Source organism: Takifugu rubripes, chromosome 18 (assembly GCF_901000725.2).
Source record: "Takifugu rubripes chromosome 18, fTakRub1.2, whole genome shotgun sequence".
Taxonomy (NCBI): Eukaryota; Metazoa; Chordata; class Actinopteri; order Tetraodontiformes; family Tetraodontidae; genus Takifugu; species Takifugu rubripes.
Genome location: NC_042302.1, coordinates 8,953,979 through 8,974,580, shown reverse-complemented (window position 1 = coordinate 8,974,580; position 20,602 = coordinate 8,953,979). Strand labels below are relative to the sequence as shown.

At 49.8% G+C, this 20,602-nt stretch overlaps 1 protein-coding gene across 5 annotated transcripts in view; it reads left to right on the top strand.

Annotated features, from left to right (window-relative positions):
- The window catches only part of sox5 (SRY-box transcription factor 5), a 148,680-nt gene that overhangs the window by 24,831 nt on the left and 103,247 nt on the right, over positions 1 to 20,602 (top strand). Inside the window, exon 5 of one of the 5 annotated variants that reach the window (XM_029825245.1) lies at positions 9,152 to 9,245. The exons of the other annotated variants lie outside the window; for them this stretch is intronic. The gene's annotated coding sequence lies outside the window, so the exon portion shown is untranslated. The remainder of the gene's footprint in view (positions 1 to 9,151; positions 9,246 to 20,602) is intronic. 5 annotated transcript variants of the gene reach the window in all.

The window sequence follows — 20,602 nt, the reverse complement described above, 5'->3', positions numbered from 1 at the left end:
TTCTGAGTAAAGCTTCCAGCAACAGACATTGTTATACGTTATATATGTTATATAACAGTATACAAATGATTGTATATTGGATGATATATGCTGTAATACCCCGAGAAACCTTATTCTGGAAGTAGCATTAACAGTATTGTATCAGGTGGAACTGACATAATTATCTATAAAAAGAATAAGATTTCCAACCCGCAGCAAAAACCCCCCCACCTCAGCTTTTATTTCCTCCTCACGGAACATTTTTTACAGCGTGGAAGCACCTCGATGACTTAAAAGCCGCGTTTAATCCTCAGCCGCGTGTGAACTGTAATGGAGGCATTGTTCAGAAGATTGTAATGAGAGTGGGGGCTATTAAGCCCGCTGTGCCGTCTCTCCCTCCGGCCTGCCTCTGCTGCCCCTCATGTGTGCGTAAATATAACTGAGTAAGCACGTGTTTGGATAATTTATGTCTACATCTTTTTATATGCAAATGTGTTGAAACGAAGTTTTATCCCCGCTAAGGAGCGATACATCATACTGTTTATGAAGGACTCGCCTGTGTGCATCCTCTGACTCGCTGTATTTACACCCGCGCTGCTGTGTGTTCGTGTGTGTGTGTTCGTGTGTGTGTGTGTGTGCTTGTTACACTGCTGTTGCGGACAGGGACCAGCTAGCTGCATAAAGCCACCAGTTCAGCTCAAAGGCTCCACCAGCCCCACTCACGTGCACCTGGCGTCCCCTCACACGACGCCACTAATGTTAATTGCTAATACATATTTATGTGGCACAAATTTGCCATTTGTTTATGCATAGAATTATCAATACTGCCGGGCGTTTAGCCAGAGCAACGGTGACCCTTTTAAAGACTAATAAACGGAACTCTGCACCCATGTGCGTGTTTATCTAACGCTTGACGCCTTGGAGGGGGGCGAACCGGTGACGGGGGGGAGGGCGATGCCACTGAACGCTCGCTTAGCCGTCCCCATGTGTCTGGACGTGGCTCCGAGGACGTTGGAGTTTGTGCTCGTCAGTGCACGTGCTCAAGCCTTCCGTGACTTAAGAGTGCATCCAATGGGCTCCGCCCACATTTTCCTTTGAGTTTGACCCTCAGAAGACAAATTGACAAACTGGAGCGCGTCCGAAAGGAGTTTTATGGCAAGTTTGTGTGTAAAATTGTATTAAATTGAGTATGTGTGTTTGGTTCTGGGCCAAATGCCTTGATTACATACATACTTTCACTGTAATTCTCTTTAAGTTACTCTTATTGGATAAAGTGCTGCCAGTAAACAAACCTTCAGCAGAAAAGAGACCAGGGCCAGCATTTTCCATAAATACCAAATATATAGAAGCCAGTGGAAACATATGCTCAGTGAGAGTCCCCACTTCTACCAGAACCTAACGTTTTATCGGGCCTACCAGCCAACCTCAGCATACACACCAAAGACACACAACTTGTGTGCATCCTCTTGCAGCCTGCTGTTGCTCTTTAAAAGCTGATGGTCGAGTACTTAAAGGCCTCACCCAAAACGTATAGATGCACCCCTGGAAGTCCTCTGTCTGCTGGCAGGAGAAGGAAACGTTCGTGGGGTTCAGAGGACAGAGCCGCCCATTGGTCGACTTTACCGCTCGTCTTGTTCAAAGGGGCATGTTGCCAGGCAACCAAATCACCGAATCAGTTTGTCACAACTTACTGCAATTCGAGTAGAATTATTCCTAAATATTTCACATTTTTAGCTCTATTATTGTTGCAGGCTTATAGATAAAAGTATAGATCTGTTCTTACAGTGTAATAATGCAAAAGAAATCTGAATAAATTCCTCTTCTTATCCAGGCGTTTGGATGCTGTCGCTAATATCAGTTTAGCGTGTTAGAGTGTTGACGCTCCGTCTCTGTCCCTCTGATGGGTCTCCAGTCTGTTGACGCCTGTTGAGGGATGCTTGTAGGTCAGCTACTATTTCCACGCACACACGCACGCACGCCCATCGACGGTGTTTAAGCATGCAAATACTTGAGAGGGTTTACTATGACCGACACGTTAAAGTGGGTTGAGCCACCGTGTCACTCGCTCTCTCTCGCTCACACGCGTGGACATTCTGTCTCGCTCGCTCTTCCTGTAACCCAGCTTTTATGTGGCCTTCACGAGGTCACACACAGGGCTGGAGTCAGTTTCCATGACTACACAGTCAGCATAGAGCCAATCGGCATTCTCAGCTGGCATTTATGAGGCCAGCGGGCAGCCAGCGAGCGTCGTATCTGTACATCTGACATGGAGGGGGGAGGGGCTGCCATGGGGCCTCCGATCCGTGAAAGGTTCCCAGTCTAAACTTAAAAATACGAATATTGTTGTTGTTGACTCGGGAGAGAAATAAAAATGTGTAGTCCAAGTTCAAGTTTGAGGTTGCCATGGTTACAATGGAAACAAAAGTGAGGACGTGTGTCTGAGACCCCCTGCTGTTCACTGTCTGGTCGCCGGATGTCTCAGATGAGGTTTTCCTAAAGTCAAGAACCTGACATTTAGGAGGAGAAAGGCAGCTCAGGCGGAGCCTCGATCGTTGACCTCGGATCAGTTTGGTGTGGATCCCTTCCAGGATCCCACTGTGACAACAGACCAGCAGGAAATACACTCTTCCTCCACCAGTAGGTGGACGCAGACCCAGCGGGTTCGCAATCTGGAGGGAGTCGCCCCGCTAGCATTGACAGGCTATGTTGAATTTCCTGTGCTGTATAGTTGGAATATACCAAAGTTGATGTCGGATCATAAAAGATCCATATAATGTCCGGCTTCAGAGCAGCAGGGTGGAATCAGAGGCTGCCCCCCCCCCCCCCCCATCTCCAGTCCAGTGGGAGTTTTTCTGCAGCTACACCTGCACCTCATTACTCCCTATGGAGTTGGTTCCGGTGAACATCACTGGTTAAAAAGGGGGGGTCATTTGGTGTCAAGCTGAGTGACGTCTCTTCATTTTTTCCAAGGAAGGAGGTTGTTTTGCCTTTAGAGGGATGAGACGGGAAGCGGTTCCATTCACGCCCGACCATAAATACTCCGTTTTCTGTCCTTGCTCCTTTATGCTCGGAGTGTCCTGTTAGGGAATAAATCATGTTCATTTTAATTAATATTCCTGCCCTCAAGGTTTTAGATATCCCTAAGTGTGCTTCGATATTCCGGGTTTCAGTGCCACCAATTTTCGAGTTCTGGGAATGTTCATTTTGAGCACAGCCCGTTTAGCTCGGAGTGCCATATTGCTCAGATGCTCGGTGTATTTTTGCGTATTCCCTGTTTCACGTTTTCCATCACTGGGAGTTGAAGAAGCGTAAGAATGCTGCAACTGTTCGGAGCGCGAGCGGAGATCCAGCCAAAAAAAAGGAAATGGTCAGAGTAGAGCATATGGAGGGAAGGGACAGTGGGATTGCTTGTTTGGGAAAGCTCTGGGAAACAGGGACAGAAAAGGACAGCTGAGACAAAGAGACATATGGAGCTTTAAAACGGAACAGAGAGTCTTCTCGGCTCAAATAATTCATTTATGGATAATACTTTAGTGAGTTCTTAAGGTCTTTTAACCTTTACATGTCCAATTTTTGTGATGATTTTTGGTAATACGGTTAAAAAAAACAACAGACAGTGACATAGTTTGGGAGCGCGTTTGGAAAGTCCGGGATCTCAAAAATGAGGGTCCTTGAGGACGGAATACAGGAGAAAAAGGCCGATGACCCATCTGTTGGTAGGGAATAAAAGCTCCAATTCTAGACATTTCTATAGATAAATTACATTCCCATACAGAAACGTTCACGTGTAAAAGACGCAGGAACACGAGCGGGAGCTTTGATGGACACAGACTATGTATAAATCCTGTCACTTCATGTGCCAGAGTGTCCAGCTCTGTCCTCAAATCAGATCTGTCTCTCTTCCTTTGCTCTCTATCACTTTCCACTGCGGCTCTTCTGCTTCATGGGGCATTATTTCGTCTGACATATGGCTTTTACTCCCACCACTGTCCAGGAAACAAGGCCAAGTGGGCAGCCTCAGAATAGAAACCTTGGGTTTGATGCAGTTTCCATCATGTCCGCTTCTCTGTAATGTCACAGGAGCAAAAGTGGGGTACTGACGGGCCACTTTAATGGGGTCACTGGCCACGGTGCTGGGTCACTCTGGTTTTTCTTTCCTTCTTCTGGGTCATCTTCCAAATAAAACTCCATTTATTGTCCATTCCTCCTAAAAGACTTCTTATTCACACCTTTGATTCAGGTGTAATGTACCATCCCTCCCTGGGATGAGCAGGGTCTCAGAAGCCCTAATATGGGCTAACCCATGCGACTGAGTGCACATGCTATCACTAATGCTATTTTCCATCATTGTCAGGCATGTTTTAAAGCTTCTTAGAGGAAAAATCCCAGTTGGTACAATATGTTGAAATACTTCTTGACCTAAATAGAACTGTTCCTGCAGCTCATTTGATATGATGAACACACCAAAGGCCCTGAAGCATGAAGTTTTTACCATTTCTGATGATGAGAAATGCTAACATTTGCAGGTTTTTAGCCGTCCTGAGAAGTCCTGTGTTTATTGAAATTTCCTTTAACGCTGATATATGCCTTTGTTATGTCTGTTCGTGCCTGTTTGTAAAATATTACATTACTCCAAATTGCAATTTGCTTTATTTTTCATAAATACTCCATATATCTCGCGACAAGAGGACTCGTTCTTCGGACGCAGACTCTTCACTTCTGCCGCTATTTATTACGTCGGTGTCATGGGGGCATCGGCCCCCACCTGGCCGCTTGCTTTGCTAATATGTGTGTGTTTGTGTGACACAGTGTGGGTGGGTTGGTGTGTTTACATGCATGCGGGTGCCGTACAGCTGATGGCGTAAACAGATAAAGCCGTGATGGAGGATGTGCGCTCTTTTGTTTGAGTTTAAGAGACAAACGGCTGTCCGAAATACACACACGCCCGCGGATGCGTGCGTACACACACCACCCCCACTCCACGGGGTGTATACAGAACATGTCAGGTCTTAAGTGCTCGGTAACAAAGGGTGAGTTTATCCCTGAGTTGCACTGTAAATACAGTGGTGAGTAATGCTAAGAGCACCGGCCTGTGGTCACCACAGCTATGCACAAACGAGAGATAGGGAGCACGACTGTCACGGTCGGATGTTCAAAGGGTTCTCCTGCCTCGGCTCGGGCGTAAAAGGTGCCACGTGGAACATTGTAGGGCTCCCGAAAATGAAAACCACATTTCCTGTAAATCCGTCGGTGTGGCAGGAGAGACCTCGGTGTGGCAGGAGAGACCTCGGTGTGGCAGGTGAGACCGCGGTGTGGCAGGAGAGACCTCGGTGTGGCAGGAGAGACCTCGGTGTGGCAGGAGAGACCTCGGTGTGGCAGGTGAGACCGCGGTGTGGCAGGAGAGACCTCGGTGTGGCAGGAGAGACCTCGGTGTGGCAGGTGAGACCGCGGTGTGGCAGGAGCGACCTCGGTGTGGCAGGAGAGACCTCGGTGTGGCAGGAGAGACCTCGGTGTGGCAGGAGAGACCTCGGTGTGGCAGGAGCGACCGCGGGGTGGCAGGAGCGACCGCGGGGTGGCAGGAGCGACCGCGGTGTGGCAGGAGAGACCTCGGTGTGGCAGGAGCGACCTCGGTGTGGCAGGAGAGACCTCGGTGTGGCAGGAGCGACCTCGGTGTGGCAGGTGAGACCGCGGTGTGGCAGGTGAGACCGCGGTGTGGCAGGTGAGACCGCGGTGTGGCAGGAGAGACCTCGGTGTGGCAGGAGAGACCTCGGTGTGGCAGGAGAGACCTCGGTGTGGCAGGAGCGACCGCGGGGTGGCAGGAGCGACCGCGGTGTGGCAGGAGAGACCTCGGTGTGGCAGGAGTGACCGCGGGGTGGCAGGAGAGACCTCGGTGTGGCAGGAGTGACCGCAGGGTGGCAGGAGAGACCTCGGTGTGGCAGGAGAGACCTCGGTGTGGCAGGAGAGACCTCGGTGTGGCAGGAGTGACCGCAGGGTGGCAGGAGAGACCTCGGTGTGGCAGGAGCGACCTCGGTGTGGCAGGAGCGACCGCGGGGTGGCAGTAGAGACCTCGGTGTGGCAGGAGCGACCTCGGTGTGGCAGGAGCGACCGCGGGGTGGCAGTAGAGACCTCGGTGTGGCAGGAGCGACCTCGGTGTGGCAGGAGCGACCGCGGGGTGGCAGTAGAGACCTCGGTGTGGCAGGAGCGACCTCGGTGTGGCAGTAGAGACCTCGGTGTGGCAGGAGCGACCTCGGTGTGGCAGTAGAGACCTCGGTGTGGCAGGAGCGACCTCGGTGTGGCAGGAGAGACCTCGGTGTGGCAGGAGCGACCTCGGTGTGGCAGTAGAGACCTCGGTGTGGCAGGAGCGACCGTATATTGAGTCGTATATTGAGCTGGTGTTTTGAGCTGTATTCAAAAACACTTGCTAATTACACTCATTTTCACTAGAGACAGATTTTCCCACCGATAATTCTACATTTGTGTGTCGCTACAGCTTCACACATGTGCTTTTGCAACCAAGCATATCCTGACAAAACAAAACGATGGGTTATTAGATTTGTTATGGGTAAACGGTTGCTAAATGTAGTTAATGTCAGTAGGCTAGCTTTAGGCTAATAGCTTTGATGCTGTCTTTCCCAAACAGACTAAAGCACATTGACTGTTGGCTTTACATAGAACCTGTTCATGCAGCTAAAGTTTTTTCCCACGTCCACGGGCTCTGTCTATCTTGGGGTGCGACAGTGTTTGACTCCTCGCTGACTGGGGGCAGAAGATCACCAGCGACTCCCACCACAGCGCTTTAGGCGCCCGGTGGATACGGAGCTTGTTGACACGGGTCGATCGCCGTCTTTATTTCACTCCTGCCATCTGAAACCTCCGATAAAGACTGTTAACAATAACAAAAGCATTGTTATTGTTGCCGGCTGTATCCATATGGTTGACCCCCCCCTCCCCCCACGAGTCCACACGTGCACTCTGGTATGCATCCACTCACAAATCAGCAGTGGGAGCACATCATCTGTCACCCAGGGTCCGGGCGGAGGGGCGACAGATTGTTCTCATGGTGTTCCTTCAGGTCCCATTGCTTCGAGCACACACACACACACACACACCCACACCCCCCGATCTGCCCAATGTCTTCCTGCTCTTACAGTAGTTCCTCTTTCTGTCTCTTTCGCAGGGCTGTTTCACAGCTTTGGCCTGTTTTTTACTGTCAACCCAGACACCCCCCCCCCCCCCCCCCCCATACACACACACACACACTGAAGACGGTGGCAGCTAAAGATGAAACTTGTGCATCATCAAATAGAGGATCACTATTTACACAGCAGAACAAATGGATCCCACATCAATTGGCGATATGGCCCTGTGGGGACATCAAAACAGCCACGTGACGTATTTAACAGTCACAAAACAGCCGCATTAATTAAACATCAAGAGCGCACATTCTATAGCCCGATGCCTCGGTATCAAAGTGCTGCTCGGGAAAACAACGGGCCTTTAAAGATCGTCATCCATAAACATCACCTGGCCTTGTTCTCTGCTCTCGGGGAAACCAGGCAGACTCAAACGCCCGGTCGCTCACCTGTGTGTGTCGCCGCCTTCTCCACCTGTGCTGGCGCCGCCAAGGGCCCGGGGCCTTTCCTAGTGTGCTCGGCGGATCTCTGCAGATCTCTTTCCAAAACACACCCTCGCCGGGTGCCTGGGTTAGGGCCAATTAGGCCTATTAGTAACAACAAAACACAAGGAAACGCAACAAAACAAGGCCGGGGAGGCAGGTAGTTAGCGGTGGGAGGAATTGTTATCTCGCTCTCTGACAGGAACAAAGGAAAACGTTCTCCAGAGTGCGGCAGAAAGGATTTATACCTCCCAGTCTTCTTGATTCTACAATTAAACTCTTTACCGCGATTTCCCGTCGGTTGAGGTCTCCTGAGGGACTTTGCAGTGCTCCGATTCGGAAGCCTGCTGAGCGGCGGGTTATGCAATTAAGAACGAGACAGGTGCAGAGAAGCTTTTTGTGCTTCTGATGGATGTGGGCCCAATTAATAATTACTTAATTGAACTCCTGTTAATGTGATGTAACCAGGTGGGAATAAGTCGGATTGTTGGAGAGAAGAATTGAAGTCCTGCACGTTAGTGACAGAGGCGTCGACGTGGCAGAAATAAAACTAAAAGATGGTGGGGAGCCAAGTGAAATGAACAAAACCAAAACACAAAAGTAACAACTCAGTTTTCCCGCTCGGTAAAGTTGCTGAAGGCTGCTCTTTAGTCACCTGGAGGTCTGTTGGCTCACGCCACTTCACATTTCCTGTGATTGCAATGACCTTAGCAGTCAATGAAGCCTCCTTGGAGCTCCTTAAATGGTGAGTCCTTCTAACTGCTGGTATGAAGGTGCGTAAGATGGTTAAACTTAAGTGTCATTCGGAGTCTGTTCCAGGGAAATGACGTCACATGACATGTCTCCTTCACACTCCATCGCTACGCTATTATAGTGCTCACAGAATGAGCGCTCTGGCGAAGGTCGGTCCATCTTCACAAGTTATTGAGTGCGATAAATATGATTTTACACTTATATGGCTGTTGAGACGTAATGATGAATAGTTAGCGTTAATAGCAAATATTGTGTCCTCTTTTTTTCGTCTTTTTGACACATTTCCGTCACCGTGCCTGTACAACAGTCCTGACCGGCGACGCGACTGTTCCAGAGGCGAGACGCAATCAAACAGATGTTAAGACTGAAACTAGCTAAGGATTGAGTGGGGTAGTGAATGAGGGAGGAAGTAGGCAGGGAGCTAAACTCAATGTGACATCTCATATTTGACTTTTCACTTCCCATTTAGCTGACACGTCGGCGATAAGTGGAGGGAAGATTACCGCTCTCATTCTGGTAGACAAAGGCCCCGCGTCTGTGCCAACGCATTTGTTGTTTCAAGCGTGTAAATTTCCACCGAAGCCCTTTAGCTCTTGCTCCCGTATGGCGAATTAGCAGGTCAGGGTTCAGCGTGCGTGAGTGGCGTTTCCATAACTGCAGCTCACGTCCCTTCATCCACTCAAAAAGACGACCTCATCCAGCACCGAGAACGTCTATTCAACATAACGCAACGTTCACATGATTTAGGCTGTTGAGGAGACGCCGAGTAGACTAAAAGTTCAAGGTCTTTTTGTCATTTTCCAGGTCCAGATTGTTCCCGGGACTCCAGCTGTTCTCCCAACTGTTCTGTCAGGGTCGGGCTCGGAGCATCAGGGTCGAAGGTTAAAGGAAGGTGCAGGTGTGTGACACTGCAGCTCCATATGTAGCCGCCATCACAGCCAACGTGGCCCCAGCGCTAACAATAAGCACATTTCTATGGGCGGGAGGGCTTAAATATCAACTCTGTCCATTCAGAAATGGTTAATAGATGACGATTGTTGTGACGCTTGAACTGACGGCAACTGTGTGTATTCAGTAAATAGCCAGAATCAGCGTTTTTGCCTCTTCCTGTTCTAGATGGCTTTATTCTCAGACAATGTCTTAATCAATGTCAGCAGATTTGACAGTAAAAGAGAAAAGTGAGATTGTCAACTACACAATTCGCAAGGTACAGTGAAAAGGAGGAGAGTGCGTAGCTGTGTGTGTGTGTGTGTGTGTTGTGTAGGGCTGCTGCAATGTGGGTGCCCACTCAAGTGAACGAGAAAGATCACAGCTATCTGCACCTCCGATTACACACTGGGAACACCTCTGCTGTGTGTGTGTGTGTGTGTGTGTGTGTGTGTGTGTAACACATTTTTCAAACCTTTGTGTGTGTCTGTGTAACTGTTTGTGTGCGAGTGTGTGTAGCCCCCGCTAGGCCCCGGGGTTACAGGCAGCTTGGTGACAGTGCAGATGGGATAACATATGACATGTGAGTGAGTGAGTGAGTGTGTGTTTGTGTGTGCATCTCGGTCCATCTGGGCGCCCCCCCCTCGATTGACCGGGTCTCCCTCTGCTCCCTGTGGCCCACTGGGAAGCCGAAGCAAGTGAGAGAGTAGCGAGGCCTGTTAGCTGCGCGAGAGTTTTATCAATAAACAACAAGGGTGGATGGATTAATAATTCAAACCTTAAATCGAATTTATCAATTTAGATCCTTTTATCGTTTAAATATAAAAATAAAATACTTTCCTGTTGTTTTTAGCGAATTGGTGACAGAAATTAAGGTGGTGTTGGTTATGTTAATAGCATTTAACGAGCGGTTGCTTTAGGCCTCGTTTACCTCTGACATGGCCCTTCTAGGAAAGACAGATGAGAGAACAGGAAGTGGTGAGAGAGAAAATAGATGAGCGTCAAAGAGCGAATCGAAGACGACCGTGTTTTAGGTCGCCCGGATCTCCAGGGATATCGCAGCAGTGTGAATTTAACGTGTGTAAATATGCGTCTATATGCCGGATTAGACTGGAACCACACTCTCCTTTGTTAGCAGATTCATAATTAGGCTGTTCTTTAGTGAACAGCACAAGTTCACATGTAATAACATTCTGTGTCTGGTCTATTTTTTTTAAAAGTTTAATTGGGTCATTTTATTGTGTTCGATCCAAGTTTTTCTTAAGCTGGCGTGGACTTCCTGTTGGAGAGCCATTGGCAGCCATTACCCGCACAAAGGCGAGCTGTTGAATGCATAGGAACATGGCGCGCCTCGCATTGGAGGAGTGTTCCCCCTTGAGGATTCTTGCCCCCTTTTATTCATGGGATCCAGGTCCACCATTATTTTGCGCGGCTGGACGAGGAGGCGTTGAGGGGAAAGGCTGCGCGACTTGGAACGTTGGAGGGATGGCACGTGTGTGTGTGCGTGTGTGTGGGGGTGTGTGTGGTCAGGATGAGAGGGAAGCAGCAGGGAACTGCCCAGTTGGTTTGTTCGTGCTCCATCCGTCGGCAGGTAGCCAGGGCTTGGACACAGCGCATGAGAGACGCTGGAGTCGGACGAGTGTGGAAACGTGTCGATCGGGAAAATTTAAACGAGTGTCTGGAAAAGCAGGACGGAATTGGGGATAGAGGAGAGCGCCGAGGTGAAGGGCAAGAAGGAACAATGAGATGCAAAAGAGGACCTAACGATGGCTGACAAGTAGAGTTAATAATTGAAGCCGGAGCTGGCGGCTAGCATGCAGCAGTGCTAAAGTGACACCCCCTTAATGAGTCGGCACCTCTTGCTCGGTGTTTCCTGTCCTCTTGTCACCCGCTTTCACTTCTTCTTTTTCTCGCAGCCTCTCTGTCCATCTATTTTTGACGTTCATGCCCGAGTCCCGTCTCAATCTCCTCATCCATTGTTCATTCACTCGTTCATTCTTATGGCTTTTCACCCCCCCTGCCCTCCCACAGCCAGCCTGTCACCATTTGGGGGACTGGAGCAAGACCGCCACCGTCACCATCAGGTGCTGATGAGTTCCCCTGCTTGATATTCATGGGTGAGATTGTTTTGGAAGTGTGTGCGGTGGCTGTTGGGGGTTATGGGAGAGAGAGATGATGGATCGGGTACGTGCATGTGTGTGTGTGAACTGTCGGGGGTGGGGGTTGGAGGGTGTACATGAAGCATCATTACCATATCAAAGACATGCTAGGCTTTCTGTCCTAATGGTAATTACACTGCCCACAATTGGCACTCCCTGCTTGGATCACAACAAGAAAAAAGTAAAAAAAATGGATGGAGGGATGACAAGGAGGGGTATTAAAGGCAAAAGGAGGGGGGGGTACAATTGGCTAGGGCTTTCAGGTTATGTTAATACCGCTCATCTATTTAATTAGTGGTTGGCGTTGGTCTTTGTTTACATCTGACGTGCCCCTTCTAGGAAAGACAGATGAGAGAACCGGTGAGAGAGAGAGTGTTGAAAATGGACGAGTATCAAAAAGAGAACAAGAGAGACAGAGGAGGAGAATAGCTGAGGTTTCGGGGCCTGGTGGTGGGATGGCTGGAGCGCGGTGCGACTACACCTCTTAGCGCTGTAATGAGGTCCGTTGTGGATGGACCTTTGATATTCCTCCTGGCTCCACCTTTTCCACCTGTCTCTGGAGCCCAGAATGCCGGGCCAGGGGAACGACGCCTGAGCCCTCGCCGTGTTCTGGCCGGCTGATTGAGTAGCTGATTGGCTGGATAAATGTTTGGCAGCGCCGCTGTGAACTATAGCCTAGCTGACAATGCTTAAAAGCTCAGAAAACAGGGCTGTCCTTAAAGCCCCCCCCCACCCCCCCACCCCCCAAAAGCTCTTCACTGCTGCCTCCAAGTTGATTTTTGACAGGTTAAGTCCAAGTCAGTCAAAGTGTTTGTTACTCATTAAATGTTTTCACCTATCACGTAGTGTTAGCGTTAGCTTGTCTTCACCCTCCGTCTGTTCGGCGTGTGAAATGTTATTTCTCGGCCTCCTTTCCTGTTGGCATCCGCACGATTCGACACCTCGACGCTGCACAAGTTAGCGAGGACGATTCTCTTTCTCCTTGAAGTGTCCACCCGTCAGCTTGAGGGTCCCCCCATATCAACCTGGTTCTGCTCAAGGTTCCCTCTTGTTAAAAAGTCCCAAGGAAGTCAGATCCTGGAGAAAATCAGGATTATTGCAGCTGTATAAAACACAGTTGAATTAAATCAAATGAAATTATTTTAGTTGATTCGTGCAACCAGAGGACCGTTTTCCTGCTTGGTTCACAACTGCAACTGCAATTTATTATAAAAAGCGGTTCCAGGAATTCCAGTCTACCCGATCTAACATTCTATTGCGAGAGAAAAGACATCGTTTCCAACATCTATTGTCGGCGTTACAGAAACTATTGTCACGTTTTCCTGTTATTGTGGCTGCGACCTTTGTGGGAACCAACTTTGAATGCATGAATTTACCTATGCATATGAGCCTGCGCCCCGACGCACGCATTCCCATCAACTCTTTGTATTCGGAACACTTTGGTCCCCCGAATATCTGTTTGTGTAACTGTATCCACCTTTTTGAATAGGGTTTGTGATGGCGCTATAATAGAGGGCGTTTTACGGCGCACTCGGGGAAAGTGAAGGTGGAAATGAGAGGAAAATGACAAGGAAATGAGGATTTTTGCCTCTGTAAGCTATCCAATCACATCTGCTGTCAGCCGATGGTGGATTTCTGTTTCTGGGTCCCAACTTGGGTAAATATGTATTATGAAAATATGTACACATATGTGACACCTTTTTTCCCTTAAAGGTTGAGGCGAGGGTGAGGTTTGTAAGAGGAATGTAAAGTGGAGGTGAGCGAGCCTGTGGCTGGTTAACATGGGAAAAAGGAAGCGTCGGAGCAGGGGTTCTGGTGCCGAAAAGAGGGCAAGAGAGGAGCGAGAGATCTGTGCTCAAAGAGAGAAAAGAAAGAGAAGAAGCAGGGAGTGTGGAAGGAACAGCCCACATGCTATCACACTGTTTTTAATAACAGTGTAGCGGCGACCCGAGGCCTTCACGTCCACGCAACGGCTGTGCAATGTCTGCTCAGCGTCTGTGCCACACACGAAAAGGCTCCGATCCAAGAGTCAAAGCATTCTGCTCTGTCTGTCGGCTCCAGGCTGCAGGGATGCGGGAGCAGCCTCTGCCTCCAGCTCGAGGTGCACTCCAGGCTTCCAGCGTGCTGGATGCACGTTGGCGCCCTCAAGAGCGGCGAGCTCTCCATCTTATGTATAAGATGCTTTACCTGCTAAAACACCTGAGCCGATCAGTTGTTTTTGTTGATGATCAGCTAAATAAATAGATCAATAACTCCGCCCACATCAGTTCATACTTGATTCCAACATTTATTGCGCTCTCATTGGTCTCTCGCTTCTGTCCCCGTGGGGGGGGGGGGTGTATGTATGCATACTTCGTCTGCGTCTGTCGCCACCCGAGCGCTGTTGCAATTCCAAGTACGCCAACTGCCAAGTGCTTGAACTCGGGACCGCTACGTCTCCCATGATGCCTTTCACCTCAGCCAACAGTAGCAGCAATAGCAGAAAGTTCATATATCAGAAGTTCAGGAGTTTGTTTGAACAAGTTGCATACGTAGAAGGAACATTTTGAAATTCACCAAAGCCTAAACTGGTTCCAGTAGGAGGAGCACTCATCACAGCCTCCACCTCCCTCCATCCTTCCCTGTGGAACTAAGTTGCTCCCCTCGCTTCTTCCTTTCCTCCTCACAGTGTATCAAGTGCATCATCCTCTAACACCTCGCTTTGCCCTCGTGAATGGCGCCCGAGCTCTCTCACACGTGCACGCGCGCACACACCAGCCGACACTCGGCGGCTGTGTGCGGCGGCACCTCGAAAGTGAGATAAGGAACTTGTGACACCAAAGGGTCCAGCTTCTGTCACCCTGCTACCTCGCCCGGTCCACATGGCCGCGAGTGCACGGAGGAGCGAGAGAACAGAGAGAGGAGGAGTTGAGACAAGAGTAGGAGGGGGAGAAATGGAGACCTCAGGTGCAAAAAAGAGGGGGGGGGACCGGGCTAAAGATGCAGAAGATGAAGAGATTAGAGGAAGAGAGACAGATGGGGCCAGAGAGACGAAGAGGCAGAGAGACAAAGAGCGCTTGAAGAAAAAGGGAGCGAGTGAGCAGCAGTGCCAGAAGAGAGCGACTGTTGTTTTCCGTGCGTGTTGTCAGTTGGCTCGCCACCAGTTAGCACGAGGCAGATGCAACTGGGAGCTCTGGGTAATTATCGCGACAAACCTCCCTCTGAACACATGTGCTTCTCCCCTGATCTTCACAAAGCTGCAACGTGGCCACTCTTGTTTTCAGCGTCTCGCCCCCGTTCCAACAACAGACGCGGCAAAAAGGAGGAAGTGGAAGAGCGGCGCGAACGGCTCACGGCTTCATCTGCAAAGTTCCGCCGTCGTCTTGGTTTTTTCGGAATCACACCAGCCTGAAGTGCGAGCGGCTCCGCTCGTGGCCTTTCGGTTATCGCGCGGGACTCAGAAGGACCCCCCCTCCGCCTTTCAACAGGTGTTTATGGATCCCGCCGTCGGAGCGTCGCCTCCTGCAAATTCCAGATAAGCCTCGGTGATCACGAGCACCCCCGCCCCCCCCCCCCCCGATCTGAGAGAATCTGCATATACCTGCAACTGTGTGCTCCGGCCAAGGGACAGAAGTCGACGAGCGGCAGAGATACCTTATCTCCATCGGCTCTGGACCCCCCCCGCTTCCTTTGACTGCACTATTCCAACACACCTGGACTCACTTCACATAGCACACACTTACACTCGCATTGGTCCAGCTGCACTTTCAGTTCTCGGGCGGCCCGACGGTGCGCTTCAGAATAAATTGGATTCAATAAAGTGCTTTCAGGTCGTTATCAGATTAACTGGTACCAATGTCAGAAATGTCCGGTAACAAGTTAACAATGTGTTACACGATGCGACGTCTCGGTAATCTCTCGTTTGGGCTTGTCTGAAGAGGCACATGACGGGATATAAGTGTAACATTGTTAACATAGCTACACGCACGCGCGCACACACACACACACACACACACACACACACACACACACACACACACAAAGCCGAGGGGCATTTTTAAATAGGCGGAATGCAATTTTTCTTGGTCAGAACTGCTGTGGGACACATGATCTCTCTATCACATGTCCTTGTAACTGTGCTGCACACAATCAACACAGACCAAACAACAGACCAATTACCCAAACTTAAAGAATGGAATGAATGAATTGCTTTTTCACTTTTTCACACCCTGAGTTACTGTGCGGCACCATGGCTCCCCCCGTTCCACATCTGTTCCCAGCGTCCGTCTGGAGGCCCCAGCGTCAGTACTGACCACGCATGTGCATGTGCCTGCCCTGCCACTTAGCCCTCATGGGTCACACCCCCAGAACCTGCGGCCCCCCCCTGACTTGGAGCCGTTCGGGGGGGTGTGAGGGTGCACGGCTGAGGTGAAATAAAGACCTCAGTAACACAGATGAGCTGTGAAGGAGGATCTAGAACGCTCCGGATAGACCGGCGTCTGACCTCTCCGTGCACTCATTATGGGATGGCTTCTCAACCGATTGGCTCCACATCGTTAGCGCCGCAGGAAAACGCTGCGATGTCTTTGCAGGTTTGAAGTGTGACTCCTGAAATGCAAAACTCCTCTTAAATTAGCAAAGGGCTTTGAACTCTAAATTTGCCACGCCGATTTGACTTGAGTGGAAGATCACACCCCCTCACACACGTAGGCGTTCGCTCTCTGTGGACCTATCCGGGCACCGCGCACGTATGGGTGGTCGAGGTAACTTTCTTCAGATGGCGGGTGTGTGTAATGTAATAGGTCAAAGGTTAACCATCTGGGGTGGACATACAGTATCGCCACCTGCTGCAGCAGACTCCAGCTACTTCATGAACATTTCCTCTCCAGCACGATGAGCAAACTAACTGTAGCCCAGCCTAACTGCATGTCCTCTCTTCCCTGTCCCCCCCCCCCCCCCCCCCACTGGATCCTGACCTTCTGTAAGCACCGTGTAATCTTTGCTGTGGAGAGTAATTCTGTCATCCTTCGCTACACCGGTCACCAGTGGCTTTGCAGTCTTGAACATGTCTGCCCCCCCCACCCCCCAACCACCACCACCACCAACCATGGCGCCCTTGAAAACAAATCACAGGACTGTGGCTTAATAATGTAATGAGGCTTTTAAGCTGCACAGACAAGATGATCCGTTCTGTTACAAACGGAGAAACTTTTTTCATTACATAAACAGACCCCCCCCCCCCCCCCCCCCCCCCCCCTTCCACCACCACCCTCACCCCTCCACCACAACCTTACTCCCCCTCCAGCTATTTGAAAGTGTTGTTTTTGTTGTCTAAGTTCCTAAATAGGTCAATCCAAAGAGGCAGCTGCTGACTTGCAACTCTTAAGTAAAGCAAAAAAGCTTGAAAGAAGATGAAAAGGATTTAGAATTGAATTAAAGACATATATATATATATATATATATATATATATATTTTAACAGCGGCTCCGAACACCAGGATGACCAGTATCAATGCGTGACAACTTGAGGGTCAAAGGTCACCTCCAACTTCTCTGTTTTGGTGCGGGGCGTTTGACGTGAGAACAAATACAGTAAAATGGAATCTATAGTTATCGTGCCTGAGCAGCAAAAACTTAAAGACCTTGAGAGTTCTTAATCTATTCATTCATAATCTTTTAATAGTTTTTGTTCAGCGAGCTCCATTTGATAACATTCGATAACAGCATTGGAGAAAAAAAGCCCAGTGTATTCACAGTTTACTTGGATAACTGCTCTGTATGATCCCCAAATAAGAGAAATAGTTTTATGCAGATAAAACTTGGCTTTTATTCGGCTCCTTTTCAAATCCAGCCTTTTATTCCCTCTTAAAAAAATGTTAAAAAAAATTCTGTAACAGCAGCCCCCTCCATCGTCGGCGTGAATCTCCGCATTGATTTTGGTCACGGCTGCAGAGTCTTGCGTTGAGAGCTGAAAAGGATTTCTGTGGGGATAATGCACAGGTCGCGAGGTCATTGCTGCCTGCGTCTCGCAGCGTAAAGAGGCCACATTGTCTGCCGTGCGCCGCGTCGCAGAGGTCAATCTCAATCAGCATCTTTTGTCAGGTGTCTCTCTCTGCGGAACGCTGCTGAAATTCCAGCCTGAGGGACAAGTTTCCTGTGATAATCTGAGCAAAGCCGACGGGGCCACGGCGAAACCGAGACGGTTCTGACCGACGCCACCTCATCCATAGTGGAGCTCCGGTTCAGTTTCCCCGGGTAATAGGAGGGATCATCGAACACACCCCATCTATTGTGGGGGCTTGGGAAGGGCTGGGAAGTGCTGGGAGGGCTGGGAGGGCGGGGCGTGCGGTCTGGAACGGACCTGCGGGGCAGTCGTTCATGCAGAGACTCCAGGCTGGAGCTTGTGGTTCAGACAGGATGAGACACTAAGCTGGCTGACCTCAGGGGGGCAGAGTGGGGATATTCCAGGATGGGTTTGTATTGGTACCGGCCGTACTGGGTCAAGGAAGCGCTTCAGGATTGAGGTTTATTGCTGTATCGGCAGTTTTGACAGATGTGTTTTGCTGAATGTTCTCTCACTCCTCGTCACGTCTCTCAGGTTACTCGCCAAAATTGGACGCGTTTTCCCCCGTCTGCTCTAATCAGGGTTCCCTCTTATTGCGCCGCTCACTTAGGGCGGCGAAGCTCGGCCCGCTCGTTCAGTAATGATCCTCGCTGGCGGTGGCGACTGGAATCCTTTTGTGCTGGCTGACACGTTTTATGTTTGAAAGAGAGCAGAGGGCAATTTTACAATGGCCTTTTATGCCCTGTGAGAAATATACGAGTGTGTTGGTGCGACTAATGAAGGCTCTTTCATGTGCCCCCCCCACCAGTGGATGGGTTGTGGCCCAAATGTGGCCGGCAGCACAATGTGTTGGTCTAAGGTTTTAAAAGAAAGATGGGATCATCTTCAGTTCTGGGCTTTGCCAGTTGCTGTTCTGGCTTTGGCGTTCAAACGGCTGAATGAGGCTATGCCCCGCCCCCTCGCCACTTCCTCACCACGCACACAGCCATTATCAAGGTGACCATTTACCCCCCTCGTCTTTCAAAAGCAGTCATTAAAAGCCTCCTACAAACGATGGCTTGTCTTGGAAGGAGGAGAAAGAAAGATAAGAAGAGACAGATAAGGAGAACGAGAGGAGGAAGGAACGGAATGAGGAATTCTGATGAGGAAAAGTGAAGAGAAAGGTGTGTGTGTGTGTGTGTGCGTGTGTCCGTTTGTGTCCGTCCGTGTGTGTGTGTGCACGCGAGGTAAAGCACATATGACAATTATTGGACTAATTATGAATACCATTTCACCAAGGACGTACGCTACAGTAGCGGACACATACACACACACACTCACACACACACACTCACACACACGCCATCCGCGTTTCTGGATGTTGGACGGTGTTCACGGATGAATCGGGTTGGTGCTCGGATCAGGAAATCTCGATGTGGACCTGTCGATAACATTTAACACAGATCTCTTCGCAGTCACGGCTGCAATAACCAGCAAAGCTTTTAAACAAATGAGTTTCCTCGGAATTCCACCCGTCGCCTCGGTCCGCCCAGGAAAACATCACCGCTAAAATACCAACGTCCAGCAAATTCCAACATTTTCTCAAGATAAAACAGCCAGAAGAGCAAAGTTCTCATGAGATAAAACCAAATATTACAACCTTTAGGAGGAAATGGTAACTCCGCTAACGGCTCCTCTCCTCCGTGCACGTGTGCGCTGCGGCACAGGCGATCCGAGGGTGATACTGTTGGTCGTCAGTCGGAAACGGAATTTTTCTGAGCGTTTAATATATCTGAGGCCACAGAACAAGACGTGTGAGGAATACAAGGGTTGTGAGTTCAATGGTAACACAAGAAGAGCGATTCTATTTTCTTTCAAGAGTACAAGAGAGACGGGATAAATATTTCATTTCCTTTGGCTCAGGGCACGTCCCATTGTCACCGCTTAACAAGCGCAAGGACAGGCCGGTGGGCCTCTTATTGCTTGTGAACAGCAGAGAGCGAGAGGAAGAGAGCGAGCATGGTAATGTGCTCTTTGATCCTCTCTCGTTAGCCCTTGGTGAGCTTCCTCTGCTCCCCACCGCCCAGAGAGATGGCCAGATCCTACTTGTGGGTGCACACGGGTGTGTGTGTGTGTGGGGGTGTGTGTGTGTGCATACACTGGTGAAAGGACAGTAAAGACACTTCCTCTCACTAATGCAGCCCAGGTGGAAATGCCTCCTGGAAAGGGGCCAAGAACAAACAAACACACACACACACACACACACACACACACACACACACACAGCTCAAATATGTATGAATGAGTGCTCACATTATGCAAGAGTGCAAATGCAGCCGTGCATGTGGTTGAAGCTTACATGCTCCTGTATAATTCACAGGCTGCAGACCAACTTCAGCTGCTTGTGGGAACAACGATGTTTTATGTTGTGATGTTCCCGTCTGATGTGAAGTGAAAGTGAAAACAAGCATCTCGAGTGTCCCTTCAAAGCTCCCGTACATGCGTGCCAATTCATTCCTTTGAATTTAAGTCCTTGACAGCTGAATTCCACTTGCAGAAGGAGGGTCTGTGTGACTTGTGCCTTGTTGCCGTTGTTGCCCTGATAACCTGGACCACCTGTGGCTCAGGGTCACCCTTGAACAGCCCCCCTCCTCTTTCCTTTTGCTCGCCGCTCTTTCACTGGATTTGATACTAAATGTTTGAATTCTGCCTTAATCATTCTTCCTTTCTTTAATCGTCTCTCTGCTGTAACGGCCCCAACTCTCTTCTGCTCGATTGTTGTGATGGGGGGGTGCAGGCGGAGGTCCAGGCCTGTGAGGGGACAAGGTCCTGGCTAATGGCAGGAAGTCTTTAAAGTTTGCAGCCACCACATTTCATGTAGGCACAGAGGGGCCCCCTGGCCACAGACCCCTGCTTTGATCCTCTCACAGTCGCTCTCGGTCGGCTCATCGGGGCAGAACTGCTGCCTAATTCACACATTTCTGCATGTGCACGTCCACCACACACACACACACACACACACACACACCTAGCAACGTGCACATGCCCGATGCGTCCGACGCTGAGCGGCTCGCTTTAGCGGTGCGATGTGCTCGGTTAGATTCCCGTGCAGGTGTTTATCGTGTTGTGCGCTGAGGAGGCACAAACG